General features: G+C 46.9%; 6 non-coding genes and 26 pseudogenes across 6 annotated transcripts; 5 read left to right on the top strand and 27 right to left on the bottom strand.

Moving 5' to 3' along the window:
• Positions 1 to 427: 427 nt before the first annotated feature.
• LOC148249473 (5S ribosomal RNA) lies at positions 428 to 546 on the top strand (annotated as a pseudogene).
• Positions 547 to 750: 204 nt separating this feature from the next.
• On the top strand, positions 751 to 869 carry LOC148249472 (5S ribosomal RNA; annotated as a pseudogene).
• Positions 870 to 1,751: 882 nt separating this feature from the next.
• Positions 1,752 to 1,870, top strand: LOC148249471 (5S ribosomal RNA; annotated as a pseudogene).
• A 561-nt stretch (positions 1,871 to 2,431) lies between these two features.
• On the top strand, positions 2,432 to 2,549 carry LOC148249470 (5S ribosomal RNA; annotated as a pseudogene).
• A 204-nt stretch (positions 2,550 to 2,753) lies between these two features.
• LOC148249469 (5S ribosomal RNA) lies at positions 2,754 to 2,872 on the top strand (annotated as a pseudogene).
• An 83-nt stretch (positions 2,873 to 2,955) lies between these two features.
• On the bottom strand, positions 2,956 to 3,074 carry LOC148249468 (5S ribosomal RNA; annotated as a pseudogene).
• Positions 3,075 to 3,283: 209 nt separating this feature from the next.
• Positions 3,284 to 3,402, bottom strand: LOC148249467 (5S ribosomal RNA; annotated as a pseudogene).
• A 203-nt stretch (positions 3,403 to 3,605) lies between these two features.
• Positions 3,606 to 3,723, bottom strand: LOC148249466 (5S ribosomal RNA; annotated as a pseudogene).
• A 561-nt stretch (positions 3,724 to 4,284) lies between these two features.
• On the bottom strand, positions 4,285 to 4,403 carry LOC148249465 (5S ribosomal RNA). Its single transcript, XR_015815518.1, has one exon. It is a non-coding gene; the product is annotated as a 5S ribosomal RNA (ribosomal RNA).
• Positions 4,404 to 4,608: 205 nt separating this feature from the next.
• On the bottom strand, positions 4,609 to 4,726 carry LOC148249464 (5S ribosomal RNA; annotated as a pseudogene).
• A 205-nt stretch (positions 4,727 to 4,931) lies between these two features.
• LOC148249463 (5S ribosomal RNA) lies at positions 4,932 to 5,050 on the bottom strand (annotated as a pseudogene).
• A 559-nt stretch (positions 5,051 to 5,609) lies between these two features.
• LOC148249462 (5S ribosomal RNA) lies at positions 5,610 to 5,728 on the bottom strand (annotated as a pseudogene).
• A 205-nt stretch (positions 5,729 to 5,933) lies between these two features.
• LOC148249461 (5S ribosomal RNA) lies at positions 5,934 to 6,052 on the bottom strand (annotated as a pseudogene).
• A 567-nt stretch (positions 6,053 to 6,619) lies between these two features.
• Positions 6,620 to 6,738, bottom strand: LOC148249460 (5S ribosomal RNA; annotated as a pseudogene).
• A 204-nt stretch (positions 6,739 to 6,942) lies between these two features.
• On the bottom strand, positions 6,943 to 7,061 carry LOC148249459 (5S ribosomal RNA; annotated as a pseudogene).
• A 211-nt stretch (positions 7,062 to 7,272) lies between these two features.
• Positions 7,273 to 7,391, bottom strand: LOC148249458 (5S ribosomal RNA; annotated as a pseudogene).
• Positions 7,392 to 7,595: 204 nt separating this feature from the next.
• Positions 7,596 to 7,713, bottom strand: LOC148249457 (5S ribosomal RNA; annotated as a pseudogene).
• A 560-nt stretch (positions 7,714 to 8,273) lies between these two features.
• Positions 8,274 to 8,392, bottom strand: LOC148249456 (5S ribosomal RNA; annotated as a pseudogene).
• Positions 8,393 to 8,597: 205 nt separating this feature from the next.
• LOC148249455 (5S ribosomal RNA) lies at positions 8,598 to 8,716 on the bottom strand (annotated as a pseudogene).
• A 563-nt stretch (positions 8,717 to 9,279) lies between these two features.
• On the bottom strand, positions 9,280 to 9,398 carry LOC148249454 (5S ribosomal RNA). Its single transcript, XR_015816015.1, has one exon. It is a non-coding gene; the product is annotated as a 5S ribosomal RNA (ribosomal RNA).
• Positions 9,399 to 9,961: 563 nt separating this feature from the next.
• On the bottom strand, positions 9,962 to 10,080 carry LOC148249453 (5S ribosomal RNA; annotated as a pseudogene).
• A 210-nt stretch (positions 10,081 to 10,290) lies between these two features.
• Positions 10,291 to 10,409, bottom strand: LOC148249452 (5S ribosomal RNA; annotated as a pseudogene).
• A 204-nt stretch (positions 10,410 to 10,613) lies between these two features.
• Positions 10,614 to 10,731, bottom strand: LOC148249451 (5S ribosomal RNA; annotated as a pseudogene).
• Positions 10,732 to 11,291: 560 nt separating this feature from the next.
• Positions 11,292 to 11,410, bottom strand: LOC148249450 (5S ribosomal RNA). Its single transcript, XR_015814450.1, has one exon. It is a non-coding gene; the product is annotated as a 5S ribosomal RNA (ribosomal RNA).
• Positions 11,411 to 12,295: 885 nt separating this feature from the next.
• On the bottom strand, positions 12,296 to 12,414 carry LOC148249449 (5S ribosomal RNA; annotated as a pseudogene).
• Positions 12,415 to 12,619: 205 nt separating this feature from the next.
• On the bottom strand, positions 12,620 to 12,738 carry LOC148249448 (5S ribosomal RNA). The gene has a single exon (XR_015815515.1). It is a non-coding gene; the product is annotated as a 5S ribosomal RNA (ribosomal RNA).
• A 563-nt stretch (positions 12,739 to 13,301) lies between these two features.
• On the bottom strand, positions 13,302 to 13,420 carry LOC148249447 (5S ribosomal RNA). The gene has a single exon (XR_015816013.1). It is a non-coding gene; the product is annotated as a 5S ribosomal RNA (ribosomal RNA).
• Positions 13,421 to 14,414: 994 nt separating this feature from the next.
• Positions 14,415 to 14,533, bottom strand: LOC148249446 (5S ribosomal RNA; annotated as a pseudogene).
• Positions 14,534 to 15,097: 564 nt separating this feature from the next.
• LOC148249445 (5S ribosomal RNA) lies at positions 15,098 to 15,216 on the bottom strand (annotated as a pseudogene).
• Positions 15,217 to 15,425: 209 nt separating this feature from the next.
• Positions 15,426 to 15,544, bottom strand: LOC148249444 (5S ribosomal RNA; annotated as a pseudogene).
• Positions 15,545 to 16,427: 883 nt separating this feature from the next.
• LOC148249443 (5S ribosomal RNA) lies at positions 16,428 to 16,546 on the bottom strand. Its single transcript, XR_015815822.1, has one exon. It is a non-coding gene; the product is annotated as a 5S ribosomal RNA (ribosomal RNA).
• A 206-nt stretch (positions 16,547 to 16,752) lies between these two features.
• On the bottom strand, positions 16,753 to 16,871 carry LOC148249442 (5S ribosomal RNA; annotated as a pseudogene).
• Between the last annotated feature and the right edge of the window lie 171 nt (positions 16,872 to 17,042).

Genomic DNA, 17,042 nt, shown 5'->3' with positions numbered 1-17,042 from the left:
CACAAGGAAACAAATGACGAGAGGGGGGATGGAGGGAGAAAAAGTGTATGTATTTGCAGCGCATAATGAAACATGAGCAATCATACCAGCACCAATGCAACGGATTCTCTCAGAACTCCGCAAGTTAAGGGTTCTTGGGCGAGAGTAGCACTAGGATGGGTGACCTCCTGCGAAGTCCTTATATTTCACCCATTTTTTTAGGAAGTCCTCGTGTTGCACCCATTTTTTTGCAGATGATTCTTTCGACGATACGCGCGACTTGAATTATGGTCTTCAGGTTTATCCGCAAATGTGAGTCACGGCATCGTAGCATTTTACTTGATATTAGAATGAGAACGGGAGGTGCAGTGCGCACGCACAAGGAAACAAATGACGGGTGGGGGAAGAAAGGGGAATGAGTTTATGTATTTCCAGCGCGAAATTAAACAGGTGCTATCATACCAGCACTAATGCACCGGATCCCATCAGAACACCGTAGTTAAGTTTGCTTGGGCGATATTAGTACTCGGATGGGTGACCTCCTGGGAAATCCTCGTGTCGCGCCAATTTTTTTTCAGACGGGTCGTTCGACGTTACGCGCGTCTAGAAGTAGGGTCCGCTGGTTTATACGCAAATGTGAGTCAAGAAGCAGGGGCATTTTAATCGATATTAGAACGAGAATGAGAGATGAAGTTTGAACGCACAAGGAAACAAATGACGGAGGGGGAAGAAAGAAGAAGGAGTGTATGTATTTGCAGCGCGAAATTAAACAGGTGCGATCATACCAGCACTAAAGCCCCGGATCCCATTAGAACTCCGCAGTTAGGTGTGCTTGGGCAAGAGTAGTACTCGGATGGGTGACCACTTGGGAAGCCCTCGTGTTGCACCTTTTTTTTCTCGGATGGGTTGTTCGATGTTACGCGCGAATGTAATTATAAACCGCTGGTTCATTTGCAAAGGTGAGTCACGGTGCCGGGGCATATTTCTTGATATTAAAACGAGAAAGAGAGATGCAGAGTGCACGCACAAGGAAACAAATGACGGGAGGGGGGATGGGAGGAGAAAGAGTGTATGTATTTGCAGTGCAGAATGAAACATGAGGGATCATACCAGCACTAATGCAACGAATTCTATCAGAACTCCGCAGTTAAGGGTGCTTGGGCGAGAAAAGTACTCGGATGGGTGACCTCCTGCGAAGTCCTTATATTTCACCCATTTTCTTGGGAGGTCCTCGTGTTGCACCCATCTTTTTGCAGATGATTCTTTCGACGTTAAGCGCGACTTGATTTATGGTCCGCAGGTTTATTCGCAAATGTGATTCACGGCGCCGTGGCATTTTACTTGATATTAGAACGAGTACGGGAGGTGTAGTTCGCACGCACAAGGAAACAAATGACGGGATGAGGAAGAAAAGAGAATGAGTGTATGTATTTGAAGCCCAAAATTAAACAAGTGGCGTCATACCAGCACTAATGCACTGGATCCCATCAGAACTCTATAGTTAAGTGTGCTTGGGCGAGAGTAGTACTCGGATTGGGACCTCTTGGGAAGTCCTCGTGTCGCACCAATTTTTTTTCAGACGGGTCGTTCGATGTTACGCGCGACTGGAACGAGGGTCCGCTGGTTTATACGCAAATTTGAGTCAAGAAGTAGGGGCATTTTAATCGATATTAGAACGAGAATGAGAGATGAAGTTTGAACGCACAAGGAAACAAATGACGGAGGGGGAAGAAAGCAGAAGGAGTGTATGTATTTGCAGCGCGAAATTAAACAGGTGCGATCATACCAGCACTAAAGCCCCGGATCCCATTAGAACTCCGCAGTTAGGTGTGTTTGGGCAAGAGTAGTACTCGGATGGGTGACCACTTGGGAAGCCCTCGTGTTGCACCTTTTTTTTCTCGGATGGGTTGTTCGACGTTACGCGCGAATGGAATTATAAACCGCTGGTTCATTTGCAAAGGTGAGTCACGGTGCCGGGGCATATTTCTTGATATTAGAACGAGAAAGAGAGATGCAGAGTGCACGCACAAGGAAACAAATGACGGGAGGGGGGATGGGAGGAGAAAGAGTGTATGTATTTGCAGTGCAGAATGAAACATGAGGGATCATACCAGCACTAATGCAACGAATTCTATCAGAACTCCGCAGTTAAGGGTGCTTGGGCGAGAAAAGTACTCGGATGGATGACCTCCTGCGAAGTCCTTATATTTCACCCATTTTCTTGGGAGGTCCTCGTGTTGCACCCATCTTTTTGCAGATGATTCTTTCGACGTTAAGCGCGACTTGATTTATGGTCCGCAGGTTTATTCGCAAATGTGATTCACGGCACCGTGGCATTTTACTTGATATTAGAACGAGTACGGGAGGTGTAGTTCGCACGCACAAGGAAACAAATGACGGGAGGAGGAAGAAAAGAGAAGGAGTGTATGTATTTGAAGCCCAAAATTAAACAAGTGGCGTCATACCAGAACTAATGCACTGGATCCCATCAGAACTCTGCAGTTAAGTGTGCTTGGGCGAGAGTAGTACTCGGATGGGTGACCTCTTGGGAAGTCCTCGTATCGCAATAATTTTTGTTCAGATGGGTTGTTCGACGTTACGCGCGACTGGAACTATGGTCCGCTGGTTTATACGCAAATGTGAGTCAAGAATCAGGGGCATTTTAATCCATATTCGAACGAGAAGGAGAGGTGCAGTGTGAACGCACAAGGAAACAAATGATGGGAGGGGGGGAGGGAAGAAGGAGTGTATGTATTTTCAGCACGAAATTAAACAGGTGCGGTCACACCAGCACTAATGCACTGGATCCCATCAGAACTCCGCAGTTAAGTGTGCTTTGGCGAAAGTAGTACAATGATGGGTTACATCCTTGGAAGTTCTCGTGTTGCACCCATTTTCTTTTTTTCAGATGTGCCGTTCGACGTTACGCGCGACTTTAATTATGGCCCGCAGATTTATTCGCAAATGTGAGTCACGGCGCCGTGACACGAGGACTTCCCAAGAGGTAACCCATCCGAGTACTACTCTCGCCCAAGCACACTTAACTGCGGAGTTCTGATGGGATCCGGTGCATTAGTGCTGGTGTGATCGCACCTGTTTAATTTCGCGCTGCAAATACATAAACTCCTTCACATTTCTTCCCCCTCCCGTCATTTGTTTCCTTTTGGGTGCGCACTGCACCTCTCGTTCTCGCTCAAATATCAAGTTAAATGCCACGGCGCCGTGACTCACATTTGTGAATAAATCTGCGGACCATAATTAAAGTCGCGCGTAACGTCGAATGGCACATCTGAAAAAAAGAAAATGGGTGCACCAGGAGAACTTCCCAGGAGGTAACCCATCATTGTACTACTTTCGCCAAAGCACACTTAACTGCAGAGTTCTGATGGGATCCGGTGCATTTGTGCTGGTGTGACCGCACATGTTTAATTTCGTGCTGAAAATACATACACTCCTTCTTCCCTCCCCCCCTCCCATCATTTGTTTCCTTGTGCATTCACACTGCACCTCTCCTTCTCGTTCTAATTTCGATTAAAATGCCCCTGATTCTTGACTTACATTTGCGTATAAACCAGCGGACCATAGTTCCAGTCGCGCGTAACGTCGAACGACCCATCTGAAAAAAATTGTTGCGATACGAGGACTTCCCAAGAGGTCACCCATCTGAGTACTACTCTCGCCCAAGCACACTTAACTGCAGAGTTCTGATGGGATCCAGTGCATTAGTGCTGGTATGACGCCACTTGTTTATTTTGCGCTTCAAATACATACACTTCTTCTCTTTTCTTCCTCCTCCCGTCATTTGTTTCCTTGTGCGTGCGCACTGCACCTCCCGTACTCGTTCTAATATTAAGTAAAATGCCACGGCGCCGTGACTCACATTTGCGAATAAACCTGCGGACCATAAATCAAGTAGCGCGTAAAGTCGAAAGAATCATCTGCAAAAAGATGGGTGCAACACGAGGACCTCCCAAGAAAATGGGTGAAATATAAGGACTTCGCAGGAGGTCACCCATCCGAGTACTTTTCTCGCCCAAGCACCCTTAACTGCGGAGTTCTGATAGAATCCGTTGCATTAGTGCTGGTATGATCCCTCATGTTTCATTATGTACTGCAAATACATACACTCTTTCTCCTCCCATCCTCCCTCCCGTCATTTGTTTCCTTTTGCGTGCAAGCTGCATCTCTCTTTCTCGTTCTAATATCAAGTAATATGCCCCGGCACCGTGACTCACCTTTGCAAATGAACCTGCGGTTTATAATTCCATTCGCGCGTAACGTCGAACAACCCATCCGAAAAAAAAATAGGTGCAACACGAGGGCTTCCCAGGTGGACACCCATCCGAGTACTACTCTCGCCCAAGCACACTTAATTGCGGAGTTCTGATGGGATCCGGAGCTTTAGTGCTGGTATGACCGCACCTGTTTAATTTCGGGCTGCAAATACATACACTCCTTCTCCTTTCTTCCCCCTCCCGTCATTTGTTTCCTTGTGCGTTCACACTTTACCTCTCATTCTCGTTCTAATTTCGATTAAAATGCTCCTGCTTCTCGACTCATATTTGCGTATAAACCAGCGGACCCTAGTTCCAGACGCGCGTAACGTCGAACGACCTGTCTGAAAAAAAATTGGTGCGACACGAGGACTTCCCAGGAGGTCAACCATCCGAGTACTAATCTCGCCAAGCACACTTAACTGCGGAGTTCTGATGGGATCCGGGGCTTTAGTGCTGGTATGATCGCACCTGTTTCATTTCGTGCTGAAAATACATACACTCCTTCTCCTTCCCTCCCCCTCCCATAATTTGTTTCCTTGTGCGTCCACACTGCACCTCTCCTTCTCGTTCTAATATCGATTAAAATGCCCATTCTTTTTGACTCACATTTGCGTATAAACCAGCGGACCCTAGTTCAAGTCGCGCGTAACGTCGAACGACCCGTCTGAAAATAAATTGGTGCGACACGAGGACTTCCCAGGAGGTCAGCCATCCGAGTACTACTCTCGCCCAAGCACACTTAACTGCGGAGTTCTGATGGGATCCGGTGCATTAGTGTTGATATGATCGCAACTGTTTAATTTCGCGCTGCAAATAGATACACTCCTTCTCTTTTCTTCCCCCTCCCGTCATTTGTTTCCTTGTGCGTGCGCACTGCACCTCCCGTACTCGTTCTAATATCAAGTAAAATGCCACGGCGCCGTGACTCACATTTGCGAATAAACCTGCAGACCATAAATCAAGTCGCGCGTAACGTCGAAAGAATCATCTGCAAAAAGATTGGTGCAACACGAGGACCTCCCAAGAAAATGGGTGAAATATAAGGACTTCGCAGGAGGTCACCCATCCGAGTACTTTTCTCGCCCAAGCACCCTTAACTGCGGAGTTCTGATAGAATCCGTTGCATTAGTGCTGGTATGATCCCTCATGTTTCATTCTGCACTGCAAATACACACACTCTTTCTCCTCCCATCCCCCCTCCCGTCGTTTGTTTCCTTGTGCGTGCACTCTGCATCTCTTTTTCTCCTTCTAATATCAAGTAATATGCCCCGGCACCGTGACTCACCTTTGCAAATGAACCAACGGTTTATAATTCCATTCGCGCGTAACGTCGAACAACCCATCCGAAAAAAATAGGCGCAACACGAGGGCTTCCCAAGTCGTCACCCATCCGAGTACTACGCTCGCCCAAGCACAATTAATTGCGGAGTTCTGATGGGATCCGTAGCTTTAGTGCTGGTAAGATCGCACCTGTTTAATTTCGCGCTGCAAATACATACACTCCTTCTCCATTCTTCCCCCTCCCGTCATTTGTTTCCTTGTGCGTTCACACTTCACCTCTCATTCTCGTTCTAATATCGATTAAAATGCTCCTGCTTCTTGACTCACATTTGCGTATAAACCAGCGGATCCTAACTCCAGACGCACGTAACGTCGAACGACCCGTCTGAAAAAAAATTGGTGCGACACGAGGACTTCCCAGGAGGTCACCCATCCGAGTACTAATCTCACCCAAGCACACTTCACTGCGGACTTTTGATGGGATCCGGTGCATTAGTACTGGTATGATCGCACCAGTTTAATTTTGTGCTGCAAATACATAAACTCATTCCCCTTTCTTCCCCCTCCCGTCATTAGTTTCCTTGTGCGTGCGCACTGCACCTCCCGTTCTCGTTCTAATATCAAGTAAAATGCTACAGCGCCGTGACTCACATTTGCGAATAAACCTGAGGACCATAATACAAGTCGCGCGTAACGTCGAAAGAATCATCTACAAAAAAATGGGTGCAACACGAGGACTTCACAAGAAAATAGGTGAAATATAAGGACTTCGCAGGAGGTAACCCATGCTAGTACTACTCTCGCCCAAGCACCCTTACTTACGGAGTTCTGATAGAATCCGTTGCATTAGTGCTGGTATGATCGCACCTATTTCATTTCGTGCGGAAAATACATACACTCCTTCTCCTTTCTTCCCCCTCCCGTCATTTGTTTCCTTGTGCGTGCGCACTGCACCTCTCGTTCTCGTTCAAATATCTAGTAAAATGCCACGGCGCCGTGACTCACATTTGCGAATAAATCTGTGGACCATAATTAAAGTCGCGCGTAACGTCGAACGACACATCTGAAAAAAAAAAAGAAAATGGGTGCAACACGAGAACTTCCCAGGAGGTAACCCATCATTGTACTACTTTCGCCAAAGCACACTTAACTACGGAGTTCTGATGGGATCCGGTGCATTTGTTCTGGTGTGACCGCACCTGTTTAATTTCGTGCTGAAAATACATACACTCCTTCTTCCCTGTCCCCCTCCCATCATATGTTTCCTTGTGCGTTCACACTGCACCTCTCCTTCTCGTTCTAATATCGATTAAAATGCCCCTGCTTCTTGACTCACATTTGCGTATAAACCAGTGGACCCCAGTTCCAGTCGCGCGTAACGTCGAACGACCCGTCTGAAAAAAAATTAGTGCGACAAGAGGACTTCCCAAGAGGTCACCCATCCGAGTACTACTCTCGCCCAAGCACACTTAACTGCGGAGTTCTGATGGGATCTGGTGCATTAGTGCTGGTATGATCGCACCCGTTTAATTTCACGCTGCAAATACATAAACTCCTTCTCCTTTCTTCCCCCTCCCGTCTTTTGTTTCCATGTGCGTACGCACAGCACCTCTTGTTCTCGTTCAAATATCAAGTAAAATGCCACGGCGCCATGACTTACATTTGCGAATAAATCTGCGGACACCATAATTAAAGTCGTGCGTAATGTCGAACGGCACATCTGAAAAAAATAAAATGGGTGCAACACGAGAACTTCCCAGGAAGTAGCCCATCATTGTACTACTTTCGCCAAAGCACACTTAACTGCGGAGTTCTGATGGGATCCAGTGCATTTGTGCTGGTGTGACCGCACCTGTTTAATTTCGTGCTGAAAATACATAAACTCCTTCTTCCCTCCCCCCCTCCCATCATTTGTTTCCTTGTGCGTTCACACTGCACCTCTCCTTCTCGTTCTAATATCGATTAAAATGCCCCTGATTCTTGACTCACATTTGCGTATAAACCAGCGGACAATAGTTCCAGTCGCGCGTAACGTCGAACGACCCATCTGAAAAAAAATTATTGCGATACGAGGACTTCTCAAGAGGTCACCCATCCGAGTACTACTCTCGCCCAAGCACACTTAACTGCAGAGTTCTGATGGGATCCAGTGCAGTAGTGCTTGTATGATGCCACTTGTTTAATTTTGCGCCAAATTCATACACTCATTCTCGTTTCTTCCTCGTCCCGTCATTTGTTTCCTTGTGCGTGCGCACTGCATCTCCCGTACTCGTTCTAATATCAAGTAAAATGCCACGGCGCCGTGACTCACATTTGCGAATAAACCTACGGACCATAAATCAAGTCGAGCATAACGTCGAAAGAATCATCTGCAAAAAGACGGGTGCAACACGAGGACCTCCCAAGAAAATGGGTGCAACACGAGGACTTTCCAACTGGTCACCCATCCGAAGTACTACTCTCGCCCAAGCACCCTTAACTGTGGAGTTCTGATAGAATCCGTTGCATTAGTACTGGTATGATCCCTCATGTTTCATTCTACACAGCAAATACATACACTCTTTCTCCTTCCATCCCTCATCCCGTCATTTGTTTCCTTGTGCATGCAATCTTCATCTCTCTTTCTCGTTCTAATATAAAGTAATATGCCCCGACACCGTGATTTACCTTTACAAATGAACCAGCGATTTATAATTCCATTCGCGCGTAACGTCGAACAACCCATCCGAAAAAAAATAGGTGCAACACGAGGGCTTCCCAAGTGGTCACCCATTCGAGTACTACCCTCGCCCAAGCACACTTAACTATGGGGTTCTGAAGGGATCCGGAGCTTTAGTGCTGGTATGATCGCACCTGTTTAATTTCGCGCTGCAAATACATACACTCCTTCTCCATTCTTCTCCCTCCCGTCATTTGTTTCCTTGTGAGTTCACACTTCACCTCTCATTCTCGTTCTAACATCGATTAAAATGCTCATGCTTCTTGACTCACATTTGCGTATAAACCAGCGGATCCTAGCTCCAGACGCACGTAACGTCGAACGACCCGTCTGAAAAAAAATTGGTGCGACACGAGGACTTCCCAGGAGGTCACCCATCCGAGTACTAATCTCACCCAAGCACACTTCACTGCGGACTTCTGATGGGATTCGGTGCAGTAGTGCTGGTATGATCGCACCAGTTTAATTTTGCGCTGCAAATACATAAACTCATTCCCCTTTCTTCCCCCTCCCGTCATTAGTTTCCTTGTGCGTGCGCACTGCACCTCCCGTTCTCGTTCTAATATCAAGTAAAATGCTACAGCGCCGTGACTCACATTTGCGAATAAACCTGAGGACCATAATACAAGTCGCGCGTAACGTCGAAAGAATCATCTGCAAAAAAATGGGTGCAACACGACGACTTCAAAAGAAAATAGGTCAAATATAAGGACTTCGCAGGAAGTAACCCATGCTAGTACTACTCTCGCCTAAGCACCCCTAACTTGCGGAGTTCTGATAGAATCTGTTGCATTGGTGCTGGTATGATTGCTCATGTTTGATTCTGCGCTGCAAATACATACACTTTTTCTCCCTCCATCACCCCTCCCGTCATTTGTTTCCTTGTGCGTGCACTCTGCATCTCTCCTTCTCGTTCTAATATCGATTAAAATGCCCCTGCTTCTTGACTCACATTTGCGTATAAACCAGTGGACCCTAGTTCCAGTCGCGCGTAACGTCGAACGACCCGTCTGAAAAAAAAAATTAGTGCGACACGAGGACTTCCCAGGAGGTCACCCATCCGAGTACTACTCTCGCCCAAGCACACTTAAGTGCGGAGTTCTGATGGGATCCGGTGCATTAGTGCTGGTATGATCGCACCAGTTTAATTTCGCGCTGCAAATACCTAAACTCATTCTACTTTTTTCCCCCTCCCGCCATTTGTTTCCTTATGCGTGCGCACTGCACCTCCCGTGCTCGTTCTAATATCAAGCAAAATGCTACGGTGCCGTGACTCACATTTGCGAATAAACCTGAGGACCATAATTCAAGTCGCGCGTATCGTCGAAAGAATCATCTGCAAAAAAATGGGTGCAACACGAGGACTTCCTAAGAAAATAGGTGAAATATAAGGACTTCGCAGGAGGTCACCCATCCTAGTGCTACTCTCGCCCAAGCACCCCTAACTTGCGGAGTTCTGATAGAATCCGTTGCATTGGTGCTGGTATGATTGCTCATGTTTCATTCTGCGCTGCAAATACATACACTTTTTCTCCCTCCATCACCCCTCTCGTCATTTGTTTCCTTGTGCGTGCACTCTGCATCTCTCCTTCTCGTTCTAATATCGATTAAAATGCCCCTGCTTCTTGACTCACATTTGCATATAAACCAGTGGACCCTAGTTCCAGTCGCGCGTAACGTCGAACGACCCGTCTGAAAAAAAAAATTAGTGCGACACGAGGACTTCCAAGGAGGTCACCCATCCGAGTACCACTCTCGCCCAAGCACACTTATCTGCTGAGTTCTGATGGGATCCGGTGCATTAGTGCTGGTATGATCGCAACAGTTTAATTTCGCGCTGCAAATACCTAAACTACTTCTCCTTTCTTCCCCCTCCCGTCATTTGTTTCCTTGTGCGTGCGCACTGCACCTCTCGTTCTCGTTCAAATATCAAGTAAAATGCCACGGCGCCGTGACTCACATTTGCGAATAAACCTACGGACCATAATTAAAGTCGCGCGTAACGTCGAACGGCACATCTGAAAAAAAAAAAAATGGGTGCAACACGAGAACTTCCCAGGAGGTAACCCATCATTGTACTACTTTCGCCAAAGCACACTTAACTTCGGAGTTCTGATGGGATCTGGTGCATTTGTGCTGGTGTGACCGCACCTGTTTAATTTCGTGCTGAAAATACATACACTCCTTCTTCCCTCCCCCCCTCCCATCATTTGTTTCCTTGTGCGTTCACACTGCACCTCTCCTTCTCGTTCTAATATCGATAAAAATGCCCCTGATTCTTGACTCACATTTGCGTATAAACCAGCAGACCATAGTTCCAGTCGCGCGTAACGTCGAACGACCCATCTGAAAAAAAATTGTTGCGATACGAGGACTTCTCAAGAGGTCACCCATCCGAGTACTACTCTCGCCCAAGCACACTTAACTGCAGAGTTCTGATGGGATCCAGTGCATTAGTGCTGGTATGATGCCACTTGTTTAATTTTGCGCTTCAAATACATACACTCCTTCTCTTTTCTTCCTTCTCCCGTCATTTGTTTCCTTGTGCGTGCGCACTGCACCTCCCGTACTCGTTATAATATCAAGTAAAATTCCACGGCGCCGTGACTCAAATTTGCGAATAAACCCGCGGACCATAAATCAAGTCGCGCGTAACGTCGAAAGAATCATCTGCAAAAAGATGGGTGCAACACGAGGACCTCCAAGAAAATGGGTGAAATATAAGGACTTCGCAGGAGGTCACCCATCCGAGTACTTTTCTCGCCCAAGCACCCTTAACTGCGGAGTTCTGATAGAATCCGTTGCATTAGTGCTGGTATGATCCCTCATGTTTCATTCTGCACTGCAAATACATACACTCTTCCTCCTTCCATCCCCCCTCCCGTCATTTGTTTCCTTGTGCGTGCACTCTGCATCTCTTTTTCTCGTTCTAATATCAAGTAATATGCCCCGGCACCGTGACTCACCTTTGCAAATGTACCAGCGGATTATAATTCCATTCGCGCGTAACGTCGAACAACCCATCCAAAAAAAAATAGGTGCAACACGAGGGCTTCCCAGGTGGTCACCCATCCGAGTACTACCCTCACCCAAGCACAATTAACTGCGGAGTTCTGATGGGATCCGGGGTTTTAGTGCTGGTATGATCGCACCTGTTTAATTTCGCGCTGCAAATACATACACTCCTTCTCCTTTCTTCCCCCTCCCGTCATTTGTTTCCTTGTGCGTTCACACTTCACCTCTCATTCTCGTTCTAATATCGATTAAAATGCCCCTGCTTCTTGACTCACATTTGCGTATAAACCAGCGGACCCTAGTTTCAGACGCGCGTAACGTCGAACGACCCGTCTGAAAAAAAATTGGTGCTATACGAGGACTTCTTAGGAGGTCACCCATCCGAGTACTAATCTCGCCAAAGCACACTTAACTGCGGAGTTCTGATGGATCTGGTGCACTAGTGCTGTTATGACCGTACCTGTTTAATTTCGCGCTGCAAATACATAAACTCATTCTCCTTTCTTCCCCCTCCCACCATTTGTTTCCTTGTGCGTGCGCACTGCACCTCCCGTGCTCGTTCTAATATCAAGTAAAATGCTACAGTGCCGTGACTCACATTTGCGAATAAACTTGAGGACCATAATTCAAGTCGCGCGTATCGTCGAAAGAATCATCTGCAAAAAAATGGGTGCAACACGAGGACTTCCTAAGAAAATGGGTGAAATATAAGGACTTCGCAGTAGGTCACCCATCCTAGTGCTACTCTCGCCCAAGCACCCCTAACTTGCGGAGTTCTGATAGAATCTGTTGCATTGGTGCTGGTATGATTGCTCATGTTTGATTCTGCGCTGCAAATACATACACTTTTTCTCCCTCCATCACCCCTCCCGTCATTTGTTTCCTTGTGCGTGCACTCTGCATCTCTCCTTCTCGTTCTAATATCGATTAAAATGCCCCTGCTTCTTGACTCACATTTGCGTATAAACCAGCGGACCCTAGTTCCAGACGCGCGTAACGTCGAACGACCCGTCGGAAAAAAAAATTGGTGCGACACGAGGACTTCCCAGAAGGTCATCCATCCGAGTACTAATCTCACCCAAGCACACTTAACTGCAGAGTTCTGATGGGATCCGGGGCATTAGTGCTGGTATGATCGCACCTTTTTAGTTTCGCACTACAAATACATACACTCCTTCTCCTTTCTTCCCCCTCCCGTCATTTGTTTCCTTGTGTGTTCACACTTCACCTCTCATTCTCGTTCTAATATCGATTAAAATGCCCCTGCTTCTTGACTCACATTTGCGTATAAACCAGCGGACCCTTATTCCAGTCGCGCGTAACTTCGAACGACCCGTCTGAAAAAAAATTGGTGCGACACGAGGACTTTCCAGGAAGTCACCCATCCGAGTACTACTCTCGCCCAAGCACACTTAACTGCGGAGTTCTGATGGGATCCGGTGCATTAGTGCTGGTATGATCGCACCCGTTTAATTCCGCGCTGCAAATACATAAACTCCTTCTCCTTTCTTCCCCCTCCCGTCATTTGTTTCCTTGTGCGTGCGCACTGCACCTCCCGTTCTCGTTCTAATATCAAGTAAAATGCTACAGCGCCGTGACTCACATTTGCGAATAAACCTGAGGACCATAATACAAGTCGCGCGTAACGTCGAAAGAATCATCTGCAAAAAAATGGGTGCAACACGACGACTTCAAAAGAAAATAGGTCAAATATAAGGACTTCGCAGGAAGTAACCCATGCTAGTACTACTCTCGCCTAAGCACCCCTAACTTGCGGAGTTCTGATAGAATCTGTTGCATTGGTGCTGGTATGATTGCTCATGTTTGATTCTGCGCTGCAAATACATACACTTTTTCTCCCTCCATCACCCCTCCCGTCATTTGTTTCCTTGTGCGTGCACTCTGCATCTCTCCTTCTCGTTCTAATATCGATTAAAATGCCCCTGCTTCTTGACTCACATTTGCGTATAAACCAGTGGACCCTAGTTCCAGTCGCGCGTAACGTCGAACGACCCGTCTGAAAAAAAAAATTAGTGCGACACGAGGACTTCCCAGGAGGTCACCCATCCGAGTACTACTCTCGCCCAAGCACACTTAAGTGCGGAGTTCTGATGGGATCCGGTGCATTAGTGCTGGTATGATCGCACCAGTTTAATTTCGCGCTGCAAATACCTAAACTCATTCTACTTTTTTCCCCCTCCCGCCATTTGTTTCCTTATGCGTGCGCACTGCACCTCCCGTGCTCGTTCTAATATCAAGCAAAATGCTACGGTGCCGTGACTCACATTTGCGAATAAACCTGAGGACCATAATTCAAGTCGCGCGTAACGTCGAAAGAATCATCTGCAAAAAAATGGGTGCAACACGAGGACTTTCTAAGAAAATAGGTGAAATATAAGGACTTCGCATGAGGTCACCCATCCTAGTGCTACTCTCGCCCAAGCACCCTTAACTTGCAGAGTTCTGATAGAATCCGTTGTATTGGTGCTGGTTTGATCGCTCATGTTTCATTCTGCGCTTCAAATACATACACTCTTTCTCCCTCCATCCCCTCTCCCGTCATTTGTTTCCTTGTGCGTGCACTCTGCATCTCTCCTTCTCGTTCTAATATCAAGTAAAATGCCCTAGCATCGTGACTCACCTTTGCGAATGAACCAGCGGTTTATAATTGCATTCGCGCGTAACGTCGAGTGACCCATCCGAAAAAAATGGGTGCAACACGAGGACTTCCCAGGAGGTCACCATAAATCAAGTCGCGCGTAACGTCGAAAGAATCATCTGCAAAAAGATGGGTGCAACACGAGGACCTCCCAAGAAAATGGGTGAAATATAAGGACTTCGCAGGAGGTCACCCATCCGAGTAATTTTCTCGCCCAAGCACCCTTAATTGCGGAGTTCTGATAGAATTCTTTGTATTAGTGCTGGTATGATCCCTCATGTTTCATTCTGCACTGCAAATACATACACTCTTTCTCCTCCCATCCCCCCTCCCGTCATTTGTTTCCTTGTGCGTGCACTCTGCATCTCTCTTTCTCGTTCTAATATCAAGTAATATGCCCCGGCACCGTGACTCACCTTTGCAAATGAACCAGCGATTTATAATTCCATTCGCGCGTAACGTCGAACAACCCATCCGAAAAAAATTGGTGCAACACGAGGGCTTCCCAAGTGGTCACCCATCCGAGTACTACTCTCACCCAAGCACACTTAACTGCGGAGTTCTGATGGGATCCGGTGCATTAGAGCTGGAATGATTGCACCTGTTTAATTTCGCGCTGCGAATACATAAACTCATTCCCCTTTCGTCCCCCTCCCGTCATTTGTTTCCTTGTGCGTGCACACTGTAGCTCCCGTTCTCGTTCTAATATCAAGTAAAATGCTACAGCGCCGTGACTCACATTTGCGAATAAACCTGAGGACAATAATTCAAGTCGCGTGTAACGTCGAAAGAGTCATCTGCAAAAAAATGGGTGCAACACGAGGACTTCCTAAGAAAATGGGTGAAATATAAAGACTTCGCAGGAGATCACCCATCCTAGTGCTACTCTCGCCCAAGCACCCTTAACTTGCGGAGTTCTGATAGAATCCGTTGCATTGGTGCTGGTATGATTGCTCATGTTTCATTCTGCGCAGCAAATACATACACTTTTTCTCCCTCCATCCCCCCTCCCGTCATTTGCTTCCTTGTGCGTGCACTCTGCATCTCTCCTTCTCGTTCTAATATCGATTAAAATGCCCCTGTTTCTTGACTCACATTTGCGTATAAACAAGTGGACCCTAGTTCCAGTCGAGCGTAACGTCGAACGACCCGTCTGAAAAAAAAAAATTAGTGCGACACGAGGACTTCCCAGGATTTCACCCATCCGAGTACGACTCTCGCCCAAGCACACTTAACTGCGGAGTTCTGATGGGATCCGGTGCATTAGTGCTGGTATGATCGCACCTGTTTAATTTCGCGCTGCAAATACATAAACTACTTCTCCTTTCTTCCCCCTCCCGTCATTTGTTTCCTTGTGCGTGCGCACTGCAGCTCTCGTTCTCGTTCAAATATCAAGAAAAATGCCACAACGCCGTGACTCACATTTGCGAATAAATCTGCGGACCATAGTTAAAGTCGCGCGTAACGTCGAACGACACATCTGAAAAAAAGAAAATGGGTGCAACACGAGAACTTCCCAGGAGGTAACCCATCATTGTACTACTTTCGTCAAAGTACACTTAACTGCGGAGTTCTGATGGGATCCGGTGCATTTGTGCTGGTGTGACTGCACCTGTTTAATTTCGTGCTGAAAATACATGCACTCCTTCTTCCCTCCCCCCCTCCCGTCATTTGTTTCCTTGTGCGTTCACACTGCACCTCTCCTTTTCGTTCTAATATCGATTAAAATGCCCCTGATTCTTGACTCACATTTGCGTATAAACAAGCGGACCATAGTTCCAGTCGCGCGTAACGTCGAACGACCCATCTAAAAAAAAATTATTGCGATACGAGGACTTCCCAAGAGGTCACCCATCCGAGTACTATTCTCTCCCAAGCACACTTAACTGCAAAGTTCTGATGGGATCCAGTACATTAGTGCTGGTATGATGCCACTTGTTTAATTTTGCGCTTCAAATACATACACTCCTTCTCCTTTCTTCCTCATCCCGTCATTTGTTTCCTTGTGCGTGCGCACTGCACCTCTCGTACTCGTTCTAATATCAAGTAAAATGCCACGGTGCCGTGACTCACATTTGCGAATAAACCTACGGACCATAAATCAAGTCGCGCGTAACTTCAAAAGAATCATCTGCAAAAAGACGGGTGCAACACGAGGACCTCCCAAGAAAATGGGTGAAATATAAGGACTTCGCAGGAGGTCACCCATCCGAGTACTTTTCTCGCCCAAGCACCCTTAACTGCGGAGTTCTGATAGAATCCGTTGCATTAGTGCTAGTATGATCCCTCATGTTTCATTCTTCACTGCAAATACATACACTCTTTCTCCTTCCATCCCCCCTCCCGTCATTTGTTTCCTTGTGCGTGCACTCTGCATCTCTTTTTCTCGTTCTAATATCAAGTAATATACCCCGGCACCGTGACTCACCTTTGCAAATGAACCAGCGGTTTATAATTCCATTCGCGCGTAATGTCGAACAACCAATCCGAAAAAAATTAGGTGCAACACGAGGGCTTCCCAAGTGGTCACCCATCCGAGTACTACCCTCGCCCAAGCACACTTAACTGCGGAGTTCTGATGGGATCCGGAGCTTTAGTGCTGGTATGATCGCACCTGTTTACTTTTTGCGCTGCAAATACATACACTCCTTCTCCTTTCTTCACCCTCCTGTCATTTGTTTCCTTGTGCGTTCACACTTCACCTCTCATTCTCGTTCTAATATCGATTAAAATGCCCCTGCTTCTTGACTCACATTTGCGTATAAACTAGCGGACCCTAGTTCCAGACGCGCGTAACGTCGAACGACCCGTCTGAAAAAAAATTGGTGCGACACGAGTACTTCCTAGGAGGTTACCCATCCGAGTGCTAATCTCGCCCAATCACACTTCACTGCGGAGTTCTGATGGGATCCGGTGCATTAGTACTGGTATGATCGCACCTCTTTAATTTTGCGCCGCAAATACATAAACTCATTCCCCTTTCTTCCCCCTCCCGTCATTTGTTTCCTTGTGCGTGCGCACTGCACCTCCCGTTCTCGTTCTAATATCAAGTAAAATGCTACAGCGCCGTGACTCACATTTGCGAATAAACCTGAGGACCATAATTCAAGTG

Source organism: Carica papaya, chromosome 8 (genome assembly GCF_054855325.1).
Source record: "Carica papaya isolate Zhongbai chromosome 8, ASM5485532v1, whole genome shotgun sequence".
NCBI classification, from domain to species: Eukaryota; Viridiplantae; Streptophyta; class Magnoliopsida; order Brassicales; family Caricaceae; genus Carica; species Carica papaya.
Note: the sequence above shows the minus strand (reverse complement) of the source record. Positions and strands in the feature narration are given on the sequence as shown.